Source organism: Apium graveolens, chromosome 3 (assembly GCF_009905375.1).
Source record: "Apium graveolens cultivar Ventura chromosome 3, ASM990537v1, whole genome shotgun sequence".
Classification (NCBI taxonomy): domain Eukaryota; kingdom Viridiplantae; phylum Streptophyta; class Magnoliopsida; order Apiales; family Apiaceae; genus Apium; species Apium graveolens.
Window position 1 is genome coordinate 176,326,040 of NC_133649.1, and position 12,857 is coordinate 176,338,896.

The 12,857-nt window shown below is 38.4% G+C and overlaps 1 non-coding gene across 1 annotated transcript; it reads left to right on the plus strand.

Annotated features, from left to right (window-relative positions):
- Nucleotides 1-6,911: 6,911 nt before the first annotated feature.
- On the plus strand, nt 6,912-7,018 carry LOC141715714 (small nucleolar RNA R71). Its single transcript, XR_012572466.1, has one exon. It is a non-coding gene; the product is annotated as a small nucleolar RNA R71 (small nucleolar RNA).
- Nucleotides 7,019-12,857: the final 5,839 nt, after the last annotated feature.

The following is a 12,857-nucleotide window of genomic DNA, read 5'->3' on the forward strand; positions in this document are numbered from 1 at the left end:
CCTTTGACACGACTTACTCGTAAGACAGAGAAGTTTGAATGGACAAAGAAATGCGAGAACAGTTTTCAGGAATTAAAGAAAAGGTTGGTAACGGCCCCGGTGTTGGCATTTCCAGACGGAAAAGGAGATTTTGTGATATATAGTAACGCGTCGCACAAAGGATTAGGGTGTGTGCTTATGCAGCACGGTAAAGTGATTGTGTATGCGTCGAGACAACTGAAGGAATACGAGATTAGATATCCTACTCATGACCTTGAGCTCGCGGCAATAGTATTTGCCTTAAAAATTTGGAGGCACTACTTGTATGGAGAGAAATGCGAGATTTTCACCAACCATAAGAGCCTCAAGTACATATTTACGCAGAAAGAGCTCAACATGCGCCAGAGGAGATGGTTAGAACTAATCAAGGACTATGATTGTGAGATTCTCTATCATCCAGGGAAAGCCAATGTGGTGGCTGATGCCCTTAGTAGAAAGGAAAGACTCAGAATGATAACGACTTCGGAAGAATTGATAAGGGATTTTGAGAGAATGGAAATAGAAGTAAAGGTAACCGGAACCGGAACTGAAAAGCTGTTTGAGATATCAATGCAGCCAGAGTTATTAGAAAAGATTAGATTATGCCAAGAAAGAATAATGAACGAGGGCAGAGAGTCAATGACTGGAGAGGAGGCCCATACGGAGAAAGATGATAAAGGGATAATCAGGTACTCTTACCGGATTTGGGTTCCAAACGTTCAAGAACTTAAAGATGAGATTTTGGATGAAAGCCATAGTTCAAGGTATTCCATTCACCCGGGAAGTACCAAGATGTATAGGGATTTGAAGGAATATTACTGGTGGCCCAACATGAAGAGGGATGTAGCAGAATGGGTAAGCAAATATTTGACTTGCCAAAGAGTAAAGGCAGAGCACCAGAGACCCAGTGGACTTTTACGACCCCTGGAGATTCCCGAATGGAAATGGGAACAGATAGCGATGGATTTTGTTGTAGGCTTGCCAAGGACGAAAGCCAATCATGACGCCAAATGGGTAATTATAGACCGACTGACAAAGTCAGCCCATTTCATTCCTATCAATGAGAGATACACAGTCGATAGACTGGTGGACATTTACCTTAAGGAAATAGTGACGCGACATGGAGTCTCAGCGTCCATTGTCTCAGACCGAGACCCCAGGTTCAACTCCAGATTTTGGAGGAGTTTTCAAGAATGTGCGGGGACCAAGTTAAATATGAGTACCGCGTAGCATCCCCAGACGGATGGGCAGAGTGAAAGGACCATCCAGACACTAGAGGATATGTTGAGAGTCTGTGCAATAGACCTTAAAGGAAGTTGGGATGACCACTTACCGTTGATCAAGTTTTCTTATAACAATAGCTTTCATGCTAGCATCGGAATGCCGCCTTATGAGGCCCTGTACGGAAGAAGGTGTCGATCTCCCTTATACTGGGATGAAGTAGGAGAGCGGAAGATGCTCGGACCCGAAGTGGTCCAAAGGACCAAAGACATAGTGGATCTTATCAGAGGACGGCTTGTAGCAGCCCAAGATAGACAGAAGAAATATGCAGACTTAGCCCGAAAGGACAAGGAATATGAAGTCGGGGACTTAGTACTGCTAAAGGTATCCCCTTGGAAGGGATTAATGAGATTTGGAAAGAAAGGAAAACTAAGCCCAAGATACATTGGACCTTTTGAGATATTAAGACGGATTAGAAAGTTAGCTTACGAGCTAGCCTTACCCCCTAACTTGCAACAAGTTCATAATGTGTTCCATGTGTCAATGCTAAGGAAGTACCATCGGGATGCCAGGCACATAGTGGAGTACGAGCAGGTGGATATGCAACCAGATCTGATGTACGTGGATAAGCCAGTAAGGTTATCGATAAGAAGGAGCAGGTGCTTCGGAATAAAGTGATCAAGCTAGTCAGAGTGCTATGGCAGAATCATAATATGGAAGAATCAACTTGGGAACTAGAGAGCGCAATGCTAGAAAAGTACCCCCATTTATTTTCTATTTGATTCCGGGACGGAATCCTATTAAGGAGGGGAGACTGTAATAACCCCCAAAATTTTGAACTTTTTGTAACCCTTATGAATAGTGTTTTAGCTGAATGAAAAAACTTTTCATGCCACACTATGTAGGGGTTCTGTTATGGATACTCTGATATTTCATTAGTACTCTATATGGTATATAAGTGTATGTAAAGATCGTCAGAATCCAATTCCGAACACTTTGATTTTTCCCGGAAATCCACTAGATACGGAAAGAATTGAGTATAAGGTAACAGGATAAAAAGGATTTAAATTAAAGGATTATAAGAGAGGATAAAAAAAAGGAATATAATATATTGAGAAAGGTTAAGGGAACCTAAGTAATAAGATCTCGGGTATGATCCCTCAAACGATAAACGAAAACGAAAGTTAAGCGAACCGTATAACAGATCAGCGGTCATTAGGCAAACAATTAGGAAGTTAATCAAAGAGATTAGAGGGGAGGATGTCATCCAACCAATGAGAAGAGGACAAAGAGGGAAAGATGACATCATAGCATGACATAAGCATGACATGGGAAGGAAGGAAATGTGGTGGAATATTAACCACACAAAATCAAGGGTAAATGGGTAATTGACCTAAAATAAAACAAATCTAATTTCATCCACCAAGCCAAACAAATCATTTCTCATCAAAACAAAATTTTATTCTTCATCACCAAGGCTTGCTCTCGGCTTTTGCCATTTTCAAAGAAAACAAATTTCAAAACTCAAGATCAAGGCTTCCTAAATTGGTAAGATAATTCCCTAGTAATCCTTATGCATAGTTATGGCTATCTTATGAGTTTAAGCCTTCAATTCTTTCTCAATCTTCTTCAAGAAATCAATGAAGAAGACAATGAATAGTGATTTCAAAGTTTTAACTTGATTTTTTCTTGTTTTCCTTTAAGATCCAAGCATCCCTAAGACTTCTCAAGGCTTCTCAAGGCTTCCTAGCTACTCCCACCACTTCAAGGAAGGTATATCATCTCCAAACCCAAGCTTTAATTTGTATATTAGGTTGATTATGGTTGTGAGGGTAAAGAGTAGCTTGAAACTTGTTTGTTTAAGAGTTTGGGTTGGAATGGTGGTGATTGATTTGTTGAAATCTTATGATTTGGTTAAAGAATGTAGTATAGTTTAAATTCAAGTTTTTGGATTAAGTAGATTGATTATAATGAGTTGATTTGGGGCTGTTGTAATGTAGTTTAAATGGAGGTTTGTTTGGGTTGTGAATTGGGGTTGAATTGTGATGGTTTTGGAATGGTTTAAATTTGGGAAATCGCGTAAACATAGCCGTCGTAATGTCTGATTTACTTTAGACTGCTTTTGTTCATAATAATAGGACCCCAGAACTCCCAGCTAGATGTTTACCATTGCCATGTATAGATAGTTCATGTTACGAGCTTCGTTTTGATATGTAGTTCGTTTGATTCCGATGTACGGTCTAGGAGAAACGACCGTTTTAAGTAACGGCGTTTCGCGAACGAAACTTTCCCCTCGCCTTACTTTGAACCATAGGTTAAAGACCAAAAAGGGTTAATTAATGTATGAAACAATTATGGTAAGAGTGTTAGTCAGTTGGTAAGACACTCGCGAAAGAATCGCCTTAAACCTCGTAATGGTTAATTTATTAAAAATGGTGGAGCCGAGGGTACTCGAGTGACTTAAGAGAATCAGTAAGCGCAAAACAAGCGTTAGAGTCTAAGTTAGTTAAAGTATAGATTTACAAGTGACTTTGGTTTAATTCCAACTTACTTGTTGTTTATAGGTTACCAGACTCGTCTCGAGCCTTTTATCACCCCCAGTCGCTCAGGCAAGTTTTCTACCCATTATACTGTTGTTGTGATGTATACACTTGTATATGCATTATCTTGTAATAGATGCATGATGGTTATATTAGCAAATTCTTGCGATATATTGTAGCATGTTATATGGTACATATGCATGCCTGTTTTGTATTCTTGCCATATATATCTGTTGGTTCAGTTGATAATACCTATGCTAGAGAATAGCGGTAATTTGCATATACCCTTAGTATAGGGACCCAAAGGTGAAAGCATTTTCTAAAACCGGGAGTCGAGGATCCCGAGTTGATTTTATATATATATATTTATATATATATATATGGTAATAGTTTTCAAAACTATTAATCGAATAAGGTTTATTCAATAACTTTATTTTATTAATGAATATTATCTTGAATATTCATTCGAGGACTTATTACTCCTTTATATTATTTATTGAATATTACTTGGATATTCATTTGAGGATGTATGACTCCTTTATTTTATTTAATGAATATTATTTATAATATTCATTCGAGGTATTACGACTCCGCTTATTATTTATTAATATTCTTTATTTTATTAAAGGATAATGTTCGATAATCAAACTTACTTTTGATATTCAAATAAAGATATTACTTTCGTATAAGTATATCTTTGATTATTTACTATTCATTTCAAGTATAAGTTTTCCAACTTTTACCTCAATTACTCTTTATGGGAATATTATTTAAATAATAATATTCAGATATTTCTTTATATTGAGACTGATTTACTTTATTAAATCAGCATTATTCCAAACACTCTTTAAAGTGGTTTCAAGTCTTTAAAATGATTTTCAAAAGTTAGAGCGGATCCCAAAACTCATTTTTATATTTAAGATCTTCCTTTGAAAAAAAAAGGGGATTTAAATACTCGCTCAAAACCGGAGGGATCCGGCTCTGTGGTGTATTTTATATTCGTAACAAGGTTGTTGTCTTGATAAAAGAGTTTTTGATTACTTACCCAACACTCGGGAAGTAAAATTCTGGGAACAAGTTAATCCAGTAACAGGCATCGCCTGGGAAATATCGGTGAGTTTTCCTTTCCAACTAGATACGACTTCTTGGTGGAGCCGTATCAACAAGTTTCTACTTGGGGAAAGGGGGAACGAGCTTTACGTTTCAGAGTCATGGATTTCATCTGAACTAGGAGTGGTGTAAGTGGTCGAGTGGCATCGGCCCAGCCTTATTATATTGTCCCAAATGGCCTGGAAGTTCCGCTAAGGCGGTCCATTCCTTAGGAGTTCAATGTTCGGTTGACAAGTAAATCCGACAGGTTCTCCTCTACATGTAGAAAATGGTGGGGTTGTACTACTACGTCTGATCATCGTAAGTGGTCTTCCTGGCAGCGGAAAACTCCCGTAATGAGTTCATCATCCATTTGGATAATTCTGCAACACTACCCGTAGCATTTCGATCGAAAGGCTACTAATGGGTGGTTGCCGAAGCATTGACAGGGTCAAACAGTTTTATTGGTGTATCCATTGAATGAAGTATCTCGTAACTTTATTTCTTTTCAAAATATTTCAAAGATAAAATATTTTCAAGTTTTATTGTGGTCTCATCTATGGGATGACCTCTTGAATCTTATTATACTTGGAACAGTAGTAGTTCTAGTAGATTCTAAAATGGTATAAGTGTAGCGAAGTAATTGGTAACTTCATCTTCTTTTAAAAACTTATACCCAGTAAGTAATTACCTTACACATGATAAAAGATTCTAGTAAGTATCCATTTAGATACTTGTATTATGGTTATCACTATATATTATCTTGCGAGCTATAAGGCTCACTCTTGCTTTATTTCTTCATCACACAACAACCGTTAGGAAAGATGGCCAGACTCCAGCAGACCCAGCGCAAGCGCGTGGGAAGCGTCCCGCGTCTTCCCGTTGATGTTGTAGCTGCTATAGCTGCAGAGGTAGATCTATTGGTAGATCAGGCATTCTACTTTTGAGAATCAATTATGTATAATTATAACTTGTGGCAGATAATGGCAATTAACTGTAAATTTATCAAGTAATCATTTTGGGTTGTAATAACTTTTAATTGTGGATTCAAGGACTTGTACTTATTTCAATTTCATCTCTGAGACTATAACGGGTTGTGGTGTGTGTTAGTGTGGGGTCACAGCATAAGGTTATTTATTATTAATTAAGTGAAGTAATATTGTGGAAAGAAAGACCGTGACGACCCGGATCCCTGACCCCGGATCTGGGGGTGTTACAACCTCTTCTTCAGCCACAACTTCATTTTCTGAAACTTGAGATTTTTCAGGGTTTTCAACCTTCCCAGACCTCAATGTAATTGCCTTAACCTGCTCTTTTGCTTCCCTCTTGCCTAGAACTTCTATGTCACTAGGGAGTGTACCAGGTTGTCAATTCAACAAAGCATTGGCAATCTGCCCAATTTGATTCTCCAGAGTCTTGTACATGAGCCTCAACTCCTCCAATTCAGATTTTTCATTAGATTGACTTATACTTTCATGCGGTATTTGTTAAAGTTGGAGTTGTTGTCTTGGTGAATATTGCGGTTGTTGAAAACCAGGAGGGTTGAATTGCTTTGCTACATATTGCTGATAAGGCTGTTGCACCGCATTGTGATTGTTGCTCCAGCTGAAGTTAGGATGATTGCGGTTGTTGGGATGATAAGTGGATGGAACTGGTTGCTGCGACTTTTGAAAGTTGCTTACAAACTGAGTTGATTCACTAGAAATATCACACATCTCAGTTTCACGCACACATGCACAAAGCTCACAAACACTTGTGATCTGATTAACTCCATAATTAGCCAAAGAATCCATCTTCATCTTTAAAGCCTTAAGCTGAGCAGCTATAGCAGCAGCTGTATCCACCTCCAGAATTCCTGCTACCTTTCCTTGAGGTAGTCTTAGAGTCGAGTTTTGGTATTTATTAGCAGCCATCAGTTCAATCAACTCATAAGCTTCATCGTAGCTCTTAGCCCATAAGGCTCCACCTGATGCTGCATCGAGCATGGGTCTAGACTGTGCTCCCAAACCATTGTAAAAGTAATTGATGATCATCTAATCAGTTATGCCATGATGAGGACACTTCCTAAGCATCTCCTTGTAGCGCTCCCAAGCCTCATACAAAGATTCTCCTGATTGCTGCGCAAATTGAGTGAGAGCGTTTCTGATTGCAGCTGTCTTTGCCATAGGGAAAAATTTAGTTAAAACTTCTGAGCAAGATCCTCCCAAGTGGTGATAGAACCTGCTGATAGAGAATATAACCAGCACTTAGCTTTATCCCTCAGAGAGAATGGAAAAAGCCTCAGCTTTATAGTATCTTCAGAAACTTTGTTGAACTTGAAAGTGTCACAGATCTCGATAAAATCTCTAATGTGCATGTTGGGATCTTCCGTTGGAGAACCCCCAAACTGGACTGAATTTTGCACCATCTGAATCGTGCTAGACTTGATTTCAAAGGTGTTAGCCGCAATGGCTGGACTGATAATGCTAAACTGAAAGTCATTGATCTTTGGTTGAGAGTAATCCATAAAAGCATTCAGATTTGTTGTTTGATCTCCCATTGTAATAATCGCTTCTTCTTCAACTTTCTCAACTTCTTCAAAAATTTCTTCAACTTCTTCAAGTGCTCTTTACGAGATTGAGAACGTTCGCATACATGCCCTGTAGAGTACCTGAAATACAACAAGTACCCTTGTAAGTAAGATATCCGAGTCAGTGAACTTTAACAACCACTAATGTCAAGCACATAAACTAAATTAAACACCGATTCCCCGGAAGCAGCACCAAAAACTTGTTAGGGAGAAAACACGTGCTAAAATTACACGCAAGTATACGCATTCGCAAGTAATATAAGATATAAATCAGATTTGTACCCACAGAGACTCTTTTTAGTTAACTTAAGATTATGCACCTATGCAACAATGGTATGGCTATCGCTCAATACTAAGACAATAACAAGTTGAGATGTTTATAATTAAGATTAAACTAACATGCAATTAACTAAGAATAAAAGTAATTAAAATAACTATATGAGACAAACATGGGATTATAACTTCATTAAATACTTCATTCAAAGTCATTGTTCTTAACCTTAGCATGCAATGGTGATGAGAACTAATCAAATAACACGGAACTAATAAACGCCAACTTTCGTTGTACGAATACCCTACTACTAGACATCCACAAAATAGATAGAAGCTGAATAGACACCAATTATGATGAGACCCTATATGTCTATAAAATTTTATAACATAAAAGTTTAATGAACAAGTTATCTGTCGTGATTACATAGGGCAAGTAATATGGTTAAAATTACCTACGGATCATGCATAATAAATACATGAACCTATGCTAGCATGGCAAGTTCTAAATGCCTATATTCACTGTTACTTCAATAGAGATTAACAAACTATCTTATATGTTCGCGACACACATAAGACGAATACGCACAACCATTACTAGGATATTATACAATTACCACACACTTAGGTATCAAAACAATTAACTATAGAAATCCATAAGTAAATCCGTTAGAACCCCATGACAACGATTAGTTCATAACCGAACTCACCGTCACCATGGCTTCCAATGAAACCATGGTAAATAACTAAGATAAACTAGGTCTGAAATAACTGAATAATAATAACAAAGTACGTTAACAAGAGTATTAGGTTCAAATAACAAAGAAAACAAGCATCCAATATTATAACTTAAGCAAAGAATCACAAGTAAAAAACAAGATCTTCTTCTCCTTCATTGTATTGTGCTATTAAGTCTTCTTGCTGCTATCTCCTTGCTCTCCTATATGAAAAACTTCTTTTAAAAGTCTTTAAATACCAACCCAACAGATCAGGAGTCCAGCAAATTAATATTATAATAGAATCAGGATTCCTGAAATTCGATATAGCGCGGTCGCCTTCAAATCCAGCGCGGCCTCACTGAGTTTCTGACAAATAGGCGCGACCGCTCCCAAGACTAGCGCGGCCACCCTGACCTTCTGGAAATTTTAATTTTTCTTGTTTCCTTGACTTCAATTGCTGTTTTCTTTCGTGCTAACTCCCGAGGCTCCATCCTAACACCCTTTTAGCATAGAAATAATGTAAAATCTATTCCTCCCAAAATTTACCCTGAAATGTAAAAAACTACAAAAACACAAATGAATTGAGTATAAATCACCAATTCGGGCCTTTACGAAGCATTCTAAGTGGATATAAATTCCACTTATCTGAAGGAGTTAGAGTCATGGGATCAATTCTATTATCATGCACTCTGGGAGAAAACCCATTGTCCGTAACAAAGATGCTCGAGTTTAAGGTCCTAAATCAGGAATCATCCGACAATATGTTGTTGGGACGACCTTTTCTTAGGGAAATGAGGGTCATCACTTCAATCCACCATCATAATCAAATTCTGAGGATACAATTGAAATTCGAATCGACGAGGAGGATCCAAGCAAAGTTCTGAAGTTTGGATCTCAGCTAAATTTGAGGTTGAAGGAAGGCCTTTAAAAATTTATCTTGACAAATCTTGATGTATTTGCTTGGAGCCACTCATGTATGGTTGGAATTGATCCGAAGGTCATGTGCCATCGGTTGAATATCGATCCCAAACATAAAGGGGTTAGACAAAAGCGCAGGGCTGTTACCTTGGCCGAGGAAATGGATAGAATCTTGGATGTCGAATTAATCAGAGAATCTTTTTAGTGAAAAAACCCAATGAAAAATGGAGAACTTGTGTGGAGTTCACAGATCTAAACAAAGCTTGCCCAAAATATAGCTTCCCTTTGCCAAGAATTGATCAGTTGGTTGATGCTACGGCATGACATGCCTTATTGAGTTTCATGGATGCATACTTTGGCTATAATTAAATTCCCATGTATGAACCTGACCAAGAGCGCACTTCATTCATTACTAACAGAGGTCTCTATTGCTACATCGAGATGCCATTTGGTCTAATCAATGTCGGGGCAACTTACCAGAGGCAGTATATGTGGACGGTATGATGGTGAAATCTAAGAGAGCGGAGGATCATATAGCAGATTTGGCTGAAATGTTCCACATTCTGAGAAAATATAGGATGAAGCTGAATCCTCATAAATGTGTATTTGGAGTGGAGTCAGGGAAATTCTTGGGGTTCATGGTAAACCACCGAGGAATCGAGATAAATCCCGCGAAAATCAAAGCTCTGCTGGATATGAAATCTCCTATTAACGTTAAGTAAATGCATATTTTAACCAAAGAATCACAACATTGAATCGATTTATTTCAAAATCTTCAGATAGATGCAAGGAATTCTTTAAGGCAATTAAAGTCTGTTCCTTACAAGGTGGGAGATCTTGTTTTATGAAAAGTCATGCCAAATACCAAAATAGCTCATCATGGAGTGCTTGGAGCTAATTAGGAAGGACCGTAAAGGGTAAAAGCTATACTTTGGAAATGAACTTACCGCTTGGAGGATTTGGATGGCAAGCTCATCCCTCGAGTTTGAAATGTAGAGCACTTGCGAAAATATTATCAGTAGGGCATAGCCTCAGCCCCCTCACTTATGTGATTAATTCTATGTAGTAGACCAGTAGCAAATAAATTTCTCCTAGCCTAGGGGGGTAGTATATATAGCTACGAACCTTGGAACTAGCTGAAGGATAAAAAAAATTCAAATAATTTTTCCACATAGCATAGTAGCCATGTGACTGATCTAATTTTCACACCAGAGTGCATTATCAATAAAAGAAAAAAGTTATTTCAATTATAGGTTTACAGGATATGCCGTAAGTCATTTAAGGCGCGCCCATTATATTATGTTTTATATTGTCATTTTGCAACGAAAGGACACGTCCCCCATATAGTAACTTAAAAATATTGATTTGAACAAAACGAAGGTGCGCGCGCCTTACGGATGGAAGCGCCTTGAATTGAATTAACTTATAAAAGTTATTTAGGCAAGTCCATAAAGTGGGTTCATGAATAAAGGGCTTCAGGATCGCCCTATAACAGGAAATGCCTAGTTAATGCTTAACCAATGAAAAGTTTGATTTTCAGATTTACTTAACAAAATTTACTTATCAAAATTATTCGAATAAATTCATGGAGGAAATTAGTTTCAAGGCGCGCCCTATGACAGGGAACGCCCAAATAAATACTAACTTGTGACCAAAAAATATGATAGGCAGATAAAGTAGAACGCGATAAAGCATAGTTATGGCATGCATGGTTTGGAAAATTTAAAGTAAGAAGGCAATGCATCCCTTATGAGGCTCGCCCTTCAAAGAATGTTTTAAACCGAGGCTATCGTGTTCTAAGTTCACCTGCAGTCAACATATGAGGACGCGCCTTGATAGTGGAAGCGCCCCAAGTATTTGTACTTAGAGAATTTTGCATACTAAAGATACTTTTTAAAGGCAAAAAGTTAGCAAAGATAAAAAAACATATAATTGTCATGATCAAAGCAAAAGATTTATATAATACTTAGTCTTACAACTTTGCACAGCTTCAAAAAACAGCTGGCACCTCAAAGTACTAAGAAATCCAGTTCAAACATATTTAAAAGAAGCTCAAGGCGTTCCCTGAGAGTCATCGGTTGATGGAATTGATTGGAGAGGAACTGTGGGATCAACTTCAAGCGCATCTTTAGTAGGGTCATCACTAGGCGCGCCTTCTTCTTCCTCCAGGATGAGTTCCACCCTCCTTTCTCTGACCCAGTAGCATACTCCTTCTTGAACTCTTTCATTTCAGCAACAGTTTCCTCGCCAAATTTTTCAAAAGTATATTCAGGGTCGTTTGCTACGAATCCAACCCTATAGAAATGGAAACCAATGACAAAGGCTTCATCTATTGCAACTCTTCTTTCTTCCATCCAACCATTCTTCTCCTGGTCCTCGAGATGCTCCACCCTCAGTTTTGTCTCAGCAAGCTCGGTATGGAGAAGTTCGGCCTTTTTGTTGGCAATGTCAAGTTGGGAAGTCAAGTTTTCCACTTCTCCCTTGAGATAAGAGATATGAGAATTTTTTGCTTTGATATCTTTAGAGTGGAGGAGGTCTTTGTATTTTAGGTTGTTCTGGAGAATGTTGTTGTCTCCTTGTAACCTCTCTAGGTGCGCCCTCTCCTCCAGGATCCTGTCTACAGCCTGAGTAGAATGGAACATGAGGTGGAAAGAAGCTTTGACTGACGCTCTGGTGGATTCTTCCAGGCTCATTATCTGCCATTGCTTGATTTCTTCATCAGTAACGTAAATGGACCCAAAAGAGCCAAGAAATTTAAGAGCTGTAGAAGAAGAACCTGAAGGTGTGCCCTCTATCCGGGGTATTTTGCACGCGCCTTGGCCCTCTTTTAAGTCTACCATACTCCTCTTTGGAATAGGGTCGGCTGAAATACTGGGATAGGGGTTGGAGCAGGTGTTTGAGTTTTCGAAGCATCCTTTTTTGGAGCCCGGGCTTTAGGCTTGTCACCAGGGCGCGCCCTGAATGACTTAGGGATTCTTGGAGGAGCCATATATGCGTAAAAATTATGAAGGTGATTAGTACGATAAAAGATAGGATCTGCCTTAAACAATGGGCGCGCCTTCACTCTGCAATGTGTAAGCGAAAGTTAAATTAAATGAAAATCACAGATGATATCAAGCGGAAGGTGGTAAAGCATATCATGCAATATTAGAACTAGTGAAAAGTACTACAACAGAAAAATTGTAAAGGACGTTCTTAAACTATGCAGATATATTTTTTATAAAGTAGGCCTTAAAAAAGCAATGCAACAAGGATGTGCCCACAGTAGAAGGTGCGCCTATTTAAGTTATTCTACGTCAAACCTGTAGGAATCTCGCCACCTATAGGAATCTCTCCCTGAAGAGTACTATCTTCTAGTTCCTCTTCCTCTTCCTCTACCTCTTCATCGCTGTCTATGTCGATGATGCAAGAAATAGGGTTGCCTCTCCTAAATTTATATATTTACGTTTCGTCCCTACTTGATCATATAAGATTTTTGTTTGCATCAAATTAGTCCTAGTGACTAAAGTTTTC